The sequence below is a fragment of the Schistocerca gregaria genome, chromosome 3 (genome assembly GCF_023897955.1).
Source record: "Schistocerca gregaria isolate iqSchGreg1 chromosome 3, iqSchGreg1.2, whole genome shotgun sequence".
NCBI lineage: Eukaryota > Metazoa > Arthropoda > Insecta > Orthoptera > Acrididae > Schistocerca > Schistocerca gregaria.
In genome coordinates, this window is record NC_064922.1 from 556,397,439 (window position 1) to 556,416,018 (window position 18,580).

The following is an 18,580-nucleotide window of genomic DNA, read 5'->3' on the forward strand; positions in this document are numbered from 1 at the left end:
TTTGAACAATTATACACGAATGTGCTTAAACTGACACACAATAGTTTTTAGCGCAACGCAATCTGACTTTCAAAAATCCCTACAAAAGAATGGCCCTGACTAACATTAACCTATACATTCCAAAAATCACTTACCTCACAAAAATCTTCGTTACTCAAGCTACTGCAATACAGCGAGCGCCACTACTGCCAGCTAAATAAAAGATTCAAACTACGGAAGGCACTAACTGCTGATAGGCACAGTTAGCAAATGAAAGATTTTAATAGAGAACAAACAATGTATTTACCTTTATAGTCATAATATATATATATCAGTTCATGACATCCAGTCTTACAAATTACAAAACTCCGCCATCTCTCTCCCCACGTCCACCACTGCTGGCGGCTCACCTCCCACTGCGCAACGCTACGCGCTGTTAGCATCCAGCTGCTGCTGCCCGACACTACAATGGCAGACAACAATGCAAACCAGCCACAGACTGCACACGGCACAGCCAGTGATTTTTATACGGAGCGCTATGTGGCGTTACCAATAAGAAAACCTAAACAGCCTACTTACACATTCGTCGCGGCGGCCAATAGTCAACTGACTTCAAGCCTCCAGTGTTTGAGAAAGACGGCAGAATATACAGCAATTTAATGAGGCCATGTAATACACTGAAGCTCCAATGAAACTGGTACAGGCATGCGCATTCAAATACAGAAATAAAACAGGCAGATTACCTCGCTGCGGTCGGCAACGCTTATATAAGACAAGTGTCGGGCGCAGTTGTCAGATCGGTTACTGCCGCTACAATGGTAGGTTATCAAGATTTAAGTGAGTTTGAACGTGGCGTTATAGTCAGCGCACGAAGATGGGATACAGAATCTCCGAGGTAGCGATGAAGTGGGAACTTTCTCGTACGACCATTTCACGTGTGTACCGTGAATATCAGGAATCCGGTAAAACATCAGATCTCCAACATCGTAGCGGCCAGCAAAAGATCGTGCAAGAACGGGACCAACGACGAATGAAGAGAATCGTTCAACGTGACAGAAGTGCAACCCTTCCGCAAATTGCTGCAGATATCAATGCTGGGCCATAAAAAAAGTGTCAGAATGCGAGCCATTCAACGAAACATCATCGATATGGGATTTCGGAGCCGAGGGTCCATTCGTGTGCCCTTGATGACTGCACGACACAAAGCTTTACGACTCGCCTGGGCCCGTCAACACCGACATTAGACTGTTGATGACTGGAGACATGTTGCCTGAGAGGACGAGTCTCGTTTCAAATTGTATTGAGCGGATGGACGTGTAAGGATATGGAGACAACCTCATGAATCCATGGATCCTGCATGTCAGCAGTGACTGTTCAAGCTCTTGGAGGTTCAGTAATTCTGTGGAGCGTGTGCTGTTGGAGTGATATGGGATCCCTGATACGTCTTGATAAGACTCTGACAGGTGACAAGTTCGTAAGCATCCTGTCTGATCACCTGCATCCATTCACGTCTATTGTGCATTCTGACAGACTTGGTAAATTCCAGCAGAACAATATGACAAAAAAAGTTCAAATGTGTGTGAAATCTTAAAGGATTTAACTGCTAAGGTCATCAGTCCCTAAGCTTACACACTACTTAACCTAAATTATCCTAAGGGCAAACACACACATCCATGCCCGAGGGAGGACTCGAACCTCCGCCGGGACCAGTCGCACAGTCCAGAACAATACACCTCACACGTCCAGAATTACTACAGAGTACCTCCAGGAACAGTCTTTTGAGTTTAAACACTTCCGCTGGTCGCCAGACTCCCCCAAACATAAATATTATTGAGCATATCTGGAATGTCTTGTAACGTGCTGTTCAGAATAGATCTCCACCCTCTGGTACTCTTACGGATATTTGGACAGCCCTGCAGGATTCGTGGTGTCAATCCCTCCAGCACTACTTCTGACATTAATCGAGCCCATGCCACGTCGTGTTATGGCACTTCTGTGTCCTCGCAGGGGCCCCACACGATATTAGGCACAAGTACCATTCGCTTTGGCTCTTCAGTATATGTCAAACAGATTAGATCCTTCAGCCGAAACATGATTTGCACACGGTATGTAACACTACCGTTATTCCATACAACAAACTTGTTCTACAATGAAGCTACATCAAAAGGACCTCGAGATAAAAGGACGTGAGCCATACAGGCGACACCAAATGGTGGAGGCTAAGAGACCAGGAAGCACTAGTGTACAGTAAAATTGTGCTTTTACCTGTCAAAACCGCATTGGGCTAGTTAATGTTGGCACCACAGAGAAATGTGTTGCCAGAAAAGCAGGATGTAAATATGCATTTGGACGGAATAATTGTGGTTGAATGTGATGAAAAGAAGAAATATTTTTAGAAATGGCAAGGTAGTAAAAAAGATGAAAGTCTGCATGCGTACATGGTCACGAAAAGAGAGACAAAGAGGATTACGTCAAAAACAAAAAAGGCCATTATCTAGAGCTGTATTATTTTGAAAGCTATGTGAAGAAAAGGAAATACATAACTGACCAGTCACACCAGTAAGTGCTGTGAAATTAACTAGGACACCGAAGAGGATAAGAAACATGTAGGCATCTGGGTTAGTTAAAATACCTTCTGAAGTTTGGATTGTGCTGGAACTCCATCACGAATGTCGTCCTGCGTAACTTATTTCTTCAGTGTGGTAATGAATGTCAGATACGTACCATCTCATTGGCTGAAAATCTTAACCAGTCCTACCCTCAACTGTGGCCCAGTCGAATGTTCCATCAGAAACATAAGCGCCTCCTGTCACATACGTTCAAGACAAACAATCGGGGAACATCGTATCCACATCATCGTCAACCAGCACGATGCCAAGCAGTGTGAAGGGATGTGGTTCAACTGACGATATTTTTACTGCTCCACAACTATTTGAAAAAGTATCGAGAGAATGACACATATTTGAACATTGCTCTCCCAGAGGTGCATAATGCTGTTGATAGCATTACTAGAAGGGTCAAAAAATATATTGTTTCTTCCTACGCATACATCACGAAAAGACCACGGAGGTAAAATTGGATAGAAGCGAGATCACGCGGAGACTTACCAGCGATCGTTCTTCCCGCTAACGGCTCACTAGTAGAACAAGAAAATGGGGAAGTGACGACGGTAACAAAGAAACTTCCGCCACACATCGTAAGGTGGTTAGCGGAGTATAGATATTGATGCAGATGTAGACTCATCATGAAGTACACTGATGGTCACTAAAACTGCAGCACCAAGAAGGATAGCAAACAACGAAATTTTACTTGTTGTGCGTTTACAGACTAGTTTGGAAGAATATATGATTAACTGCGTTTAGTTACAGTTTTTTCTTTACTGACGTACCTGATGTCCGATGTGTAATAGTCAATGTTCAGGGATATGGCAGGAACCATCATTTGAAGCAAAAATGGCCAGTAAACATGGGCCCTAAAATGCTTACTTTAAGGTCCATGACGACTTGTTCAGTAGAAAAGATTTGTTTCACAGTAGCAAAGATGAACAAATGCTAACAGCTATTATGGTATGTATTTTAGAGCCCATGTTTACTAGACTTTTTGCTTCGAATGATCGTTCCTGTCACATCCCTGAATATTGACAATTCCTCCTGGGCCACCCTGTAAATGTTTGACTTTATAGATGATATTGGGGTATGCAGGGTGCGAAATTTAGTACACAGAACTGCCATCTCTGGTATCAACAGTGACCCTAATCCGGCTGGGCATCGCTTTCAACTGAGCTTGGATGGTTGGTATGGTTACGTCATTCTATGTTGGTTCAACTCTATCACACAGTTCATCAATAATAGTGGCTAGCAGGTGGTAGCTCTGTTAGTCTCTCAGCAACCCATGCGTAGATGTTTTCAGTGGGAGAGGGATATGGGGAACAAAGTGACCAGGGCAGCAGTCGAACACCATCTGTATCGAGGTAGATCAGGACGGCACTGTAAACACGGGATCTCGCGTTGTCTTGTTGAAAGATGACGCCACAGAAACTTGGAAGACAGCTCACAGTCATAGGATATAACAGGTGAGAAATGTGACAGCTTCTGTCCAAATTAACAACTATGCGAAGCTGAGGTGATAATGTTGATCTTATTGTCTACCAGTTGCCATCTGTACAATGTTGCCGTGTGCAGAGACCCGTGTGACGATGATACATGCAATGTGACAATGTTCGTCCTCCCTGGAACCTCCACACATATACATGTGTCCATCGTAAAGCTGTACAGAGCAGCGAGACTCAAGACGACATGCTGCCAATCTTGCATGTTTACATTGGGAGGGCCACTGATGGCACTGCACTGTTGCTGCATCAAGGGAAGCCGTGATAATGGTCACCATTCCGTCATGCTCCAGGCAACATCACACTGCCTGTTTGGATACTCGTCTTACTGGAAAGAAAGACATAAGCTATGTGACTGACTGTACGACCCTTCATGGTGCAGCGAATATACGCCCTCTCGTGAGCTAGTCGTATGGGGCCGTTGTGATCCTACATGACGGTGAATATGGCCCTCCTTAACCAATAGATTTCATCTTCATATAATGGTGGTAAAAACTTGACTGAATCCAGCAGCAGTATTGCGTAGCGAAAAACCTCAGCCTCTATAGGGCACAAAGCAGTCCACGTCGAATTCCAGTAAATACAGTCAAATCTTTATAAAACAGTATTCATGGGACCATGAAAATGATATTGTTATAGCACGGTTATTGTTATAATGAGGTTTTGTTAATAGCGACAGTACTAGGGCAAGGCCGGTTCTACCCCACTCTCCATTGTTACCAGCTGTATCCATGAGAGCGGCGATGACATCATCCAAGATGGTGGTGTGTAGACTTGGCACCAGTGCATGATGTCATCCAAGATTGCGTCCATGACGTCATTCAAGATAGCGGGTTTTGGCTGAAAGTTTGAATTTTGGCAGGAAGATCGGTCAATAGGGCACGTCCAGCAACCTAATCCCCTCCCCCAAAAAATGGTGGGAAGTTCAAATTCCATAAGGATAATGCAAGATACCTCTACTAATCTAAGAAAATGGCGGGAAAGAAAGGGCAGTTGGGCTACGTCCACTAAATGTCGCCTGACCACCATCTCCTCCTAAGGTTTGGCAGGAAAAGAACCCAGCTTACACTGGGTTGCTGGAGGGAGGAAGAAGTGTACTTTATTTATTTTGTAACAATTTATTTAGGGATGGATTTTGAGAAATAGTATACTTATCGCAGTGATACAGAACACATGCTATGACGTGCTTGGGATCACACCACACTGTCTACAGACCTGCAAACCACTAAACGACTATGCAAACATGCTTGCTAATCATCAACTGCCGAAATCATGCACCAGTCTTTATTTAAACATTTTGAGGCACTACCTCCATCCAGTGTCTTCACCATGAGGTCCAGAGTCCAACTGACCTAGTACACAGTACCACCACAAGAGGGTACTGTCATCCGTTCCGTGACATAATCCAACATAGCGGCCATGATGTCAAGCGATGATACAAGTATCATTATCCAAGACGGAAACTTTGGCGGGAAACAGTGTGTTCACTACAAGATCTGGACCTAGTACACAGTACTGCCACCAGAGAGCACTGTCATTTGGTCTGTGATATAGCCCAAGACGGTGGGGGAAAATGGCAGGAAACAGTGTGTTCACCATTAGGTATGGACCTAGTACACAGTAATGTCACCAGAGGGTGCTGTTGTCCATTCAGTAACATAACCCAAAATGACTGTCTGGAGGAAAATGACTCAGCCTGCACTGAGCTATTGGAGAGAGAAAGTATAATAATTTCAGTACAGACATGCAAACTCCTTCTAAATAATGAAGTACTCTGATGTGCAGAAATCAACTCATAAAATGTCCAAAAACGCATAGCACAGCGTAAAAGCCTGCCAGCGAAATAATGCAACAGTCAAGCAATCAATCTGTGGAAGCATCGCCCGCCACCTCCTGTCCACTAGACCGAAAAGGAGGCTACCGGCAGCCCCTGCAAAGTGAGACGGCCTTTCGCTGTCAAACCAAGCACAGGCGTCCTCAATCATGAGGCAGCGACATCCCTTTTATACTTTACACCCGAGAAATTTCACTCGAATTATGTCTTCACCCAGGCACCGTTGCTGACATGATCGGACAGGAGCAAAGACTATTTGCAGAGTGTGCCGATGCCGCCACAAGCCACCGCTGGATGCAAGGCCAGTATGAGCCATCGCTCTCACACCACTGCTACCTGCAGCGACCAGGTGAAAGTTGGGTCTATTTTTGGGTATACAGTTGGAGTCCTACGAGTGTTTTACTGACGTCACAGAACTCCAACGGATGCACATGCCGGTCCCATATGCGAGACACATCTCGGCAGCACACGTGTTTTACCATTGCTGATGCGATACCTGGGGATACTGACATCACCGAATAGCACAGAGTGCATTGTTCCCAGCGCAATATGCGAGACGCGTCTACCCATGCGTAACTCATTGTAAAGCGCTAAATGGTCGTTGAGGAGAAGCGGTTGGTAGTCCCGTGGTTGATCTGGGCGGTCGGTTGCTCCACAGTTACACGTTTATTCGCCCGTACTCTTCTCTGCAGCCGTAGTCCACCCCTGTCATGTATGGCCCGTGGTGCACCGCAGTTAGCTCGGCGCTGGTTTTTGGATAGCGCCATTTTGTCATTCTCGTTATACTTTAATCACGGAGGCACGCGAACGGTTTACAAACTGAGCTGTTTCGTAAGTACTTCCACGCTTGGCCCGTGCACCAATGACAATTCCCGTTTAGACGTCAGATAAGTCGATTCGTTTCCGCATTTCGATAACGACTGTACTGTTGTGCACGTTTCGTCTCGTCTCGCTAATTCACGGACTGCCTAAATCCGGAGATGCAGAAGTTTAAGCAGCATTGCTGTTACTCCTCCTTGATCTGCGCTGTTGGTGTGTGTGGCCTCTCGGTGAAATTGGCTTCAGGCTACTTCGCTTTGTTTAGATTAGCGAAGTAGTCGATTGCAGGAAGATCTTCTCTGGCAGGCTGGCGCCTGCCGGTGACTGTTGTCCTACTGCTGCTTTCGTCTGACAGGGACAGATGAGTTCCTGTGGGTCGCTGGAATCTAAGCCGGAAGGCTATTCCTCCAAACTGACGGAGCTTGAGATGTGGCCTGACTTCATGTTTGATGTCCTGTCAGTCTGCTGGGACGGTGTTCTGGACGTGCTGGCAATTCAGTGGTCGCGAAGCAGGTGGGGCCACCTGGTTGCGTTAAGATTCTGTACCCGGTGGCCCAGGGCTCGAAGGAGCGGATTTTCGGACTGCGCGGTCTACTCATAAAAGAGCCGTGCAGCCTGTCGAAACCTGTCTCGAACTGTGGGGATGTTGGAGATGCGGTTGAGGTCGTCCGACGGGAAGTCGCGAGGGAGGTGCAATGCCAGACGTAGAATCCGGTTCTGAGGGCGTCGCAGGCGGTCGACGTGGGTCGCTGCAGCATTGCCCCAAACCACAGCGGCGGAGTCGATAAGCGGACGTATAAGCGTAAGATAGAGCGCAACACCCAGTTCTGGCGGGAGCGCAGGTGTTGAATTGATAAAGGGGTGGAGTTGAGTCAATCTACCCCTGACCTTTTTGACGATGTCGTCGATATGGTGTCTCCATGTGAGCCCTCTATCCAGCGTCACACCCAGGTACTTAGCGGTAGTGCCCCAAGGTACGGCGGTTCCCCTGACGGTGATCTGCGGTAGGTCGGCTGGGATATGCTTCTTGGTGATGAGGAGGGCTTGCGTCTTAGCCCCATTGAAGCTGAGGCGCCACCTCCTGGCCCGATTGTTGTCCACGTCCCCCTGACGCTTTATATAGCCTCCACAGCTAGCTAGTGCTGCCACCTGCCATCTGTGAGTGGTTATTACACGTTAACGTCCAACATAGGCAGTGGTCACATTAATGTGGTTGGGCCGTAACACGTTTTAGTCCCTGATGGTGGGGAACATCGGCTAAATACAACTGATAAGTGTTCCTTTCGAGGAGTGACACCAACATCAAGTTCCATCGCCGCAGCTTGATTTTTTTCTAGATGATAACTTTATGAACTCCCCTCATAGATTCAGGCTTTGGGGTTTCGTATTAAAAATAGAACTGTCCTGGTTAGAGACCGCGTAACCATCTCTCTGTGAGTTGTCCCATCACCGGACGTGTTAGAAGGCTGCATTTGGGGGGAGATGGGGAGTCGGAACGGAAGTTGGGTGGGGGGCGGTGGAAAAGTTGTGTGCGTCACAAGGGCTGCTGAAGAGAGTGAGTGAAAAAGTGACAAGTGTGTCGGTGGGAAGTCGTGGAGTGGGGGTGGGGGTGGTGGGGACACTGGGGCAGCGGAAGCGCCGGCCGACGTGCGTGGGCGCCGTCTGACCGCTGACACGGCAAATCGGGACAATCCGCCGGCCGCTTTTCAGAGTCACGCGGCTGGAAATTTCAGCGGGGACCGAGTTGTAGGAAAAGAGAGCTGCGCGAAAACAATATTTGCCCGCGCTAAAGATAGCACAGTAGAGCAGGGTGGCGCATGACCGGTCGTGGTGTCGCTGTGCGTGTGACGCAATTCTGGGCACTCGCTCCAGCCTCACCTACACTATGCAAGCCAGCTGGCAGCGCCTGGAGCAGGGTACGGTGTTACTAGTAGTAGTAACTGACTCCGTCTTCCATGTTCCTTCAGCGAATGGCGCGTGAAGAAGTGTGATTGTCGGTGAATCTCTGTATTAGCTCTAGTTTTTCGAATTTTCCCATTGTGGTCATTTCGTGAGACGTACGTGGAAGTAATATGTTTTTCGACTCACTTGCGCGGACTAAATGATCCAGTGACGAAACTTGCCGCTCTTCGTTGCATCCTCTCCATCTCTCCTATCAGTCCTACCTGACAAGGGGCCCAGATTGACGAACAATACTCTGGAACTTGTCAAACGAGTGCTTTGTAAGCCACTAGTTTACTGTAAAAATTACATTTCCTTAAGGGTCTCCCTATGAATATGTCTGGAATATACTTTCCCTGCTATTTATTGTATGTGGTTTAGAATGGTTACTTCTAGATATGTTTTATGTTTGGGGAGTTTCTGTTTCTAGCTATTTTTTTTTTAAATATATGATGTAGTTTAACAATTGTGGATTTACTCTCCTATATTTACACAACATGTTACAATTTTTTACATTCAGGGCCTGCACCATTTATCCTTGTAGGTCATCCTGCAAATCGCTACAGTTTTCTGGCATTGCTACCTTCTTATAGGCAACCGCATCATCTATCAACAGCTCTACGGAAGTTCCGACGATATCTACTAGATTATTTATCACTACGGTACTCCTGAAATTACTTTCGCATCTGTCGATTTTGATCCCTTAAGAGCGACGTGTTGAATTATATCTGCAAGGAATCGAGTTACAAATCTAGTTCAATACTCGATAAGCTGATTTTTTTCACTAACAACAGTATGGGACAGCGTCAAATGGAGCCAACCAATGCTGTGAATTTCATGGAGGAAGGAGTTTCCCAATATCTCTGTTTCCTGAATCCATGTTGCCATACCTCCACTGGTGGTATCTCACTTCACTACAATGTGGATTTTTATATTATCAAAGCACATGAACATAAAACATGTTCAATAATTCTATAAAGCACTGCAGTCATTGAGTGTGCGGCTGGTCCCGGCGGAGGTTTGAGTCGTCCCTTGGGACATGGGTGTGTGTGTTTGTCCTTAGAATAAAAGAGCCACCGTGGTACAAGAACCGAGTTAGAAAACTGCTTCGGAAGCAAACAGAACTTTACAGAAAAAAAAAAAAATAAATAAAAATAAAAAAAAGCCCAAGCCTTGCACTCAAACAAAAATTACGCGAAGCGAAATGGAGTGTGAGGAGGGCTATGCGAGAGGTGTTCAATGAATTCGAAAGTAAAGTTTTATGTACTGAACTGGGAAAAAATCCTAAGAAATTCTAGTCTTATGTCAAAGCGGTAGGCAGATCAAAACAAAATGTCCAGACACTCGGTGACCAAAATGGTACTGAAACAGAGAATGACAGAGTAAAGGCCGACATACTAAATGTCTTTTTCCGAAGCTGATTCACAGAGGAAGACTGCACCGTAGTTCCTTCTCTAGATTGTCGCACAGATGACAAAATGGTAGATATCGAAATAAATGACAGAGGGATAGAAAAACAATTAAAATCGTTCAAAAGAGGAAAGGCCGCTGGACCTCATGGGATACCAGTTCGATTTTACACAGAGTATGCGAAGGAACTTGCCCCCCTTCTTGCAGCGGTGTACCGTAGGTCTCTAGATGAGCGTAGCGTTCCAAAGGATTGGAAAAGGGCACAGGTCATCCCCGTTTTCAAGAATGGACGTCGAACAGATGTGCAGAACTATAGACCTATATCTCTAACGTCGATCAGTTGTAGAATTTTGGAACACGTATTATGTTCGATTATAATGACTTTTCTGGAGACTAGAAATCTACTCTGTAGGAATTAGCATGGGTTTAGAAAAAGACGATCGTGTGAAACCCAGCTCGCGCTATTCGTCCACGAGACTCAGAGGGCCATAGACACGGGTTCCCAGGTAAATGCCGTGTTTCTTGACTTCCGCAAGGCGTTCGATACAGTTCCCCACAGTCGTTTAATGAACAAAGTAAGAGCATAAGGACTATCAGACCAATTGTGTGACTGGATTGAAGAGTTTCAAGCATGTCAGTTTCAGCATGTCATTCCGAAGTAAGAGTGATTTTAGGTGTGCCGCAGGGGAGTGTCGTAGGACCGTTGCTATTAACAATATGCATAAATGACCTTGTGGATAACATCGGAAGTTCACTGAGGCTTTTTGCGGATGATGCTGTAGTATATCGAGAGGTTGTAACAATGGAAAATTGTACTGAAATGCAGGAGGTTCTGCAAGGAATTGACGCATGGTGCAGGGAATGGCAATTGAATCTCAATGTAGACAAGTGTAATGTGCTACAAATGCATTGAAAGAAAGATCCTTCATCATTTAGCTACAATATAGCAGGCCAGTAACTGGAAGAGTTAATTCTGTGAATTATCTGGGAGTAGATCTAAGGAGCGATTTAAAATGGAATGGTCATATGAAGTTGATCTTCGGTAAAGCGGATGCCAGACTGAGGTTCATTAGAAGAATCCAAAGCAAATGCAATCCGAAAGCAAAGAAAGTAGGTAGGTTACAGTACACTTTTTCGCCCACTGCTTGAATATTGCTCACCAGTGAGGGATCCGTACCAGATAGGGTTGATAGAAGGGATAGAGAAGATCCAACGGAGAGCAGCGGGCTTCGTTACAGGATCATTTAGTAATTGCGAAAGCGTTACGGAGATGATAGATAAACTCCAGTGGAAGACTCTGCAGGAGAGACACTCAGTAGCTCGGTACGGGCTTTTGTTGAAGTTTCGAGAACATACCTTCACCGAGGAGTCAAGCAGCATATTGCTCCCTCCTGCGTATATCTCGTCAAGAGACAATGAGGATAAAATCAGAATTAGAGCCCACGCAGAGGCATACCGACAACCTTTCTTTCCACGAACAATACGAGACTAGAATAGAAGGGAGAACCGATAGAGGTACTCAAAGTACCCTCCGCCACACACCGTCAGGTGGCTTGCGGAGTATGGATGTAGATGTAGATGTAGATAATTTAGGTTAAGTAGTGTGTAAGCTTAGGGGCTGATGACCTTAGCGGTTAAGTCCCATAAAATTTCACACACATTTTTAACAATTCTATAAAACAGGTGAGTCAAAAAGAACTTAACAGCTTTGGAATGATAGAACTGAGATAAATTACAGAATCGGTAAATGTATCATTTTATTGCAAACAACCTCAGATTGTACAAAAAGTGTCATTTTGGTTCGACGTGACTACCATTCGTGATGCGGCGAACATACCGCTGGTAATCAATTTCTTCTCACGCTCGTTGCAGCAAATCGGGCGTAACTTGTCCAGTGGCAGAGTATATTCAATTTTCAGGTCGGATAAATTGTTTGGTAAGAAAAGAAAATTGAGGATGTGTTAGATGACGATCAGTTTGGATTTAGGAAAGATAAAGACACCTGACAGGCAATTCCAACGTTGCGATTGATAATGGACTAAAGAAAAATCAAGACACGTTTGTAGGATTTGTCGACCCAGGAAAAGTGTTCGACAATTTGAAACGGTGCAAGATGCTCGGAATTCTGAGAAAAATAGGGATCAGCTATAAGGAGGGACGGGTAATATGCAATATGTACAACAACCAAGAGGAAATAAGAGTGGACGACCAAGAACGTAGTACTCGAATTCAAGAAGGGGTAATACAGGAATGTAGTCTTTCGCCCCTCCTGTTCCATTTGTACATCGAAGAAGCAATGATGAAAAAAAGGCTCAGGAGTGGAATAAAAATTAAAGGGGAAAGGATATGAATGATACGATTCGCTGATGACATTGCTATCCTGAGTGAAAGTGAATAAGAGCTACATGATCTGCTGAATGGAATGAACAGTTCTAATGAGTACAGAATATGGATTCAGAGTAAATCGAAGAAAGACCAAAGTAATGAGAATTAACAGAAATAAGAACAGCGAGACAACGCCAGGACTGATGGTTACAAATTAGATGACGTTAAGGAATTCTACTACCTAGGCAGCAAAATAACCAATGACAGACGGAGCAAGGAGGACATCAAAAGCAGAGTAGCACTGGCAAAAAGGGGCATCCCGGCTCAAGAGAAGTCTGCTAGTGTCAAACATGGGCCTTAATTTGAGGAAGAAATTTCTGAGAATCTACGTTTGTATCACAGCATCATATGGCAGCGAAACATGGACTGGAAAACCGGAACAGAAGAGAATCGAAGCATTTCATGTGTGGTGCTACAGACGAATGTTGAAAATTAGGTGTACTGATAAGGTCAGGAATGAGGAGGCGCTGCACAGAATCGGAGAGGAAAGGAATATGTGGAAAACACGGACAAGGAGAAGGACAGGACGATAGGACATCTGTTAAGACATCAGGGAATGATTTCCATGGCGCTAGAGGGAGCTGTGGAGGGCAAAAACTGTAGAGGAAGACAGAGCTTGGAATACGTCCAGAAAATGATTGGTGACGTAGGTTGTAAGTGCTACTATGAGACGAAGAGGGCTTAGTAGACTTCACTTGTCCAGGAATACTTTCTTCGTCAGTTCTCGTCTGATTCTTACGTCCTCCTTGTTGCTCCCGTCATTGATTATTTTGCTGCCTACATAGCAGAAATCCTTGACTTCGTCTACTCCGTGATCTCCATTTATAACACAAAGTTTCTCGCTGTTCTCGTTACTGCTTCTTCTCCTTACTTTTGTCTTCCTTCGATTTATAATCAATAGATACTCTGTAACCATTAGACAGTTCATTCCATTCAACAGATCCTGTCATTCTTCTACAGTTCAACTGAGGATAGCAATGTCACCAGCGAGTCTCATAACTGATAACCTTTCATTCTGAAATTTAATCCCGCACTTGAATGGTTCTTTTATTCCCATCATTGCTTGTACATAGACTGAACAGTAGGGGCGAAAGACTACATCCCCATCTTACACCCTTGTTAATCCGAATACTTCGTTCTTGGTCTCCCAGCCTTATTGTTCCCTCTTGGTTCTCTTACCCATCTTTCCCTATAGCTTACCCATACTTTTATCAGAATTTCAAACATTTTGCACCATTTTACACTGCCGAACGCTTTCTCCAGGTCGACAGATCCTACCAATGTCTTACGATTTTTCTTCAGTCTTGTTTCCATTGTCAAACGCTAGATCAGAACTGCCTCTCTGGTGCCTTTACCCTTCCTAAAGCCAAACTGTTCGTCATTTAAATTTTCCTTTTCATTTTCCGTTTGTTATTCTTGTCAGCAACTTGGATCCATGAACTGTGAACCTGATTTTGCTATAATTTTCACACTTAACGGATGTTGGTACTCACGGAATTTTGTGGATGATGTTTTTCCGAAAGTCTAATGGTATATCGTCAGTTTCATACATTCTACAAACCAACGTGAATAGTCGTTTTGTTGCCACTTCTCCCAATGATTTTAAAAATTCTGATGGGATGTTAGCTATCCCTTCTGCCTTATTTGATCTTAAGTCCTTCCAACTTTTTTAAATTCTGAGTGTTAGGGTGGAACCCCTACCTTATCCGTATCGATTCCTGTTTGTTCTTCTGTCAAGTCGTCAGGTAAGTCCTCCATCTCATAGAGGCATTCAATGTAATCCTTCCGCCGGCAGCTGTGGCCGAGCGGCTCTAGGGGTTTCAGTCCGGAACCGCGCTGCTGCTACGGTCGCAGGTTCGAATCCTGCCTGGGCATGGACGTGTATGATGTTCTTAAGTTAGTTAGGTTTAAGTAGTTCTAAGTCCAGGGGATTGACGACCTCAGATGTTAAATTCCATAGTGCTTAGAGCCATTTGAACCATTTTTTTGTAATCCTTCCACATATCCGCTCTCTCCTCTGCATTTAACAATGGAAAGCCCATTGCACTCTTACTGTTACCACCTTTGCTTTTAGTTTCAGCGAAGGTTGGCATCACTTTCCTGTATGCTAAGTCAGTCCATCCGACAATTATTTGTTTTTCAATTACTTCACAATTCTCGTGCAGCTATTTCGCATTACCTTCCCTGAAATTCCTATTTATTTCATTCCTAAGTGACTTGTATCTCTGTATTTATGAATTATCTTAAGCATATGTGTATTTCCTTCTTTCGTCGATGAGCTGAAGTATTTCTTCTGTTACCCATGGTTTCCTCGCAGTTAGCGCCCTTGTGCCAGTATTTTTCTTTCCAACTTCTGTGATTGCTCTTCTTAGAGGTGTCCATTCTTCTTCAACTTAACACTCTAGTGAGCTATTCTTTATCGCCGCACCTATAGCCTCAGAGAATCTCAACAGTATATCTTCATTCTGTAGTATTTTCGTATCCCACTTGCGCATTGATCCATCCTGACTATTCTCTTAAACTCCAGCCCACTCTACATCATTACGAAACTTATGTGATATGAGTCTATATCTGCTCCTGGGTACCCCTTACAACTTAAAATCTGATCTCGGAATTTCTCTCTGACCATGATGTAATTTAACTGAAGTATTCCCATATCTCCTAGGCTTTTCCAAGTGTACCTCTTCCTCTTGTAATTATTGAACAGAGAATTCGTTATTACTAGCTGAAATTTATTGCAGAACTCAGTCTTTCTCCACTCTCATTCCTACTACCAAGCTCGTATTCTCATGCAACCTTTTCTTCCACTCCTTCCCCTTTTAGGTATTCATCTCCCTTTAGGTACTGTATTATCCTTTCAATATCCTCATAAACTTTCTCTATCTGTCATATTCTGCTTGCAGTGTCGGCATGTATACCTGAACTACAGTTGTCGGTGTTGATTTACTGTTGATTCTGATGAGGCCAATCAGGTCATTGAACTGATTAATTACACTCTCTGCCCTATCATTCTATTCATAATGAATCCTACTCCCGTTATACCATTATCTGCTGCTCTTGATATTACATCATACTCATCTGACCAGAAATACTTGTATTGCTTCCATTTCACAACACTGCCCCCGCCCGCCCCCCTCCCCTCAATGTATTTAGATCGAATCTCTGCATTTGACTTTATAGATTTTGTAACTTCCCTACCACGTTTAGACTTCTGACATTCCACACCCTGACTCGTAGAACGTTATCGTTTCTTAGCTTATTTGATCTTTTTCTAATGAGCACCTCCCCCTTGGCAGTCTCCTCCCGTAAATCCTAATGGCGTCTAGTCTGGAATCTTTTGCCAATGGAGAGATCATGCTGACGCTTGCTTTTCAATTATAGGTCACTTATCCTGTGGATACACATTATTTGTCTTTAATGGAGTGGTTCCCATTGCCTTTTGCACCCTAATGCCGTTGATGATTGCTGATTCTTCCACCTTCAGGGGCAGTTTCCCACCCCAAGTGCAAGAGAATGCGCTGAACTTCTGTCCGCTCCTCCGCCATCTTCGACAAGGCCGCTGATAGAATGACGGTGACGTCTTACGCCGGAAGTCTTCGGCCGCTATTGTTGATTTTTTTTTATTCAAAATTTAAGCAGTAGTATGGTTTTGATTAGTAGACGAAGGCGGTTCCAATTGTTTTTTGGTTTTTGCTTATCAGCGTTCTTGTCATTTGGTCTGGGCGGATAGGCGGACGTCAGGTGACACCCATTCAATTCATGGTTGAATGTCTCAGTTTTATTTTCTTTGAGTTATGAAACGTCCACTTTGAAAAATTATACATGACTGTGCTTAAACTGACAAACAATATTTTTTAGCGCAACGCAATCTGACTTTCAATAACCCCTACAAAAGAATGGCCCTGACTAACATTAATCTATACCTTTCAAAAATTACTTACCTCACCAAAAATCTTCGTTACTCGAGCTACTGCAATACAGCGAGCGCCACTACTGCAAGCTAAATAGAAGATTCAAACTACGGAAGTCACTAGCTACTGATAGTCACAGTTAGCAAATGAAAGATTTTAATAGAGAACAAACAATGTATTTACCTTAATAGTCATAATATACACTCCTGGAAATGGAAAAAATAACACATTGACACCGGTGTGTCAGACCCACCATACTTGCTCCGGACACTGCGAGAGGGCTGTACAAGCAATGATCACACGCACGGCACAGCGGACACACCAGGAACCGCGGTGTTGACCGTCGAATGGCGCTAGCTGCGCAGCATTTGTGCACCGCCGCCGTCAGTGTCAGCAGTTTGCCGTGGCATACGGAGCTCCATCGCAGTCTTTAACACTGGTAGCATGCCGCGACAGTGTGGACGTGAACCGTATGTGCAGTGGACGGACTTTGAGCGAGGGCGTATAGTGGGCATGCGGGAGGCCGGGTGGACGTACCGCCGAATTGCTCAACACGTGGGGCGTGAGGTCTCCACAGTACATCGATGTTGTCGCCAGTGGTCGGCGGAAGGTGCACGTGCCCGTCGACCTGGGACCGGACCGCAGCGACGCACGGATGCACGCCAAGACCGTAGGATCCTACGCAGTGCCGTAGGGGACCGCACCGCCACTTCCCAGCAAATTAGGGACACTGTTGCTCCTGGGGTATCGACGAGGACCATTCGCAACCGTCTCCATGAAGCTGGGCTACGGTCCCGCACACCGCTAGGCCGTCTTCCGCTCACGCCCCAACATCGTGCAGCCCTCCTCCAGTGGTGTCGCGACAGGCGTGAATGGAGGGACGAATGGAGACGTGTCGTCTTCAGCGATGAGAGTCGCTTCTGCCTTGGTGCCAATGATGGTCGTATGCGTGTTTGGCGCCGTGCAGGTGAGCGCCACAATCAGGACTGCATACGACCGAGGCACACAGGGCCAACACCCGGCATCATGGTGTGGGGAGCTATCTCCTACACTGGCCGTACACCTCTGGTGATCGTCGAGGGGACACTGAATAGTGCACGGTACATCCAAACCGTCATCGAACCCATCGTTCTACCATTCCTAGACCGGCAATGGAACTTGCTGTTCCAACAGGACAATGCACGTCCGCATGTATCCCGTGCCACCCAACGTGCTCTAGAAGGTGTAAGTCAACTACCCTGGCCAGCAAGATCTCCGGATCTGTCCCCCAATGAGCATGTTTGGGACTGGATGAAGCGCCGTCTCACGCGGTCTGCACGTCCAGCACGAACGCTGGTCCAACTGAGGCGCCAGGTGGAAATGGGATGGCAAGCCGTTCCACAGGACTACATCCAGCATCTCTACGATCGTCTCAATGGGAGAATAGCAGCCTGCATTGCTGCGAAAGGTGGATATACACTGTACTAGTGCCGACATTGTGCATGCTCTGTTGCGTGTGTCTATGTGCCTGTGGTTCTGTCAGTGTGATCATGTGATGTATCTGACCCCAGGAATGTGTCAATAAAGTTTCCCCTTCCTGGGACAATGAATTCGCGGTGTTCTTATTTCAATTTCCAGGAGTGTATATAGAAGTTCATGGCAGCCATTCTTACAAATTTCAAAACTCCGCCATCTCTCTCCCCACATTCACCACTGCTGGCGGCTCACCTCCAACTGCCCAACACTACAATGGCGAGTATTACAACAATGCCAACCAGCCACTGACTGCACACAGCACAGCCAGTGATTTTTCATACAGAGCGCTATGTGGTGTTACCAATAAAAAAACCTAAACAGCCTACTTACAGTTATTTATTTATTTTTATCACGGAGCGTAGCCAGCACTGAGCTACCATGGCGGCACCCCTACATCACGGGTGCTCGTATCGTTGTTGATGATCTCCTGATGGCGACGGTGGGTTTAGAGCACTTTGTGTCTTAGAGAATATCTATTACTTTTTGCGAGCAGATCCAGAACTATCGTGACGTTGTGGTCTAAGTCCCGCGTGCACAGAGTTTAAATCATAAGCCGCAAATAACATTGTTGCAGCTTGGAATTGGAAATTCATATGCGAGTAACTGTCCTGAGAAATATAAGTCGCTGAGGAATGAAATAAATAGGAAGTGCAGGGAAGCTAAGACGAAATGGCTGCA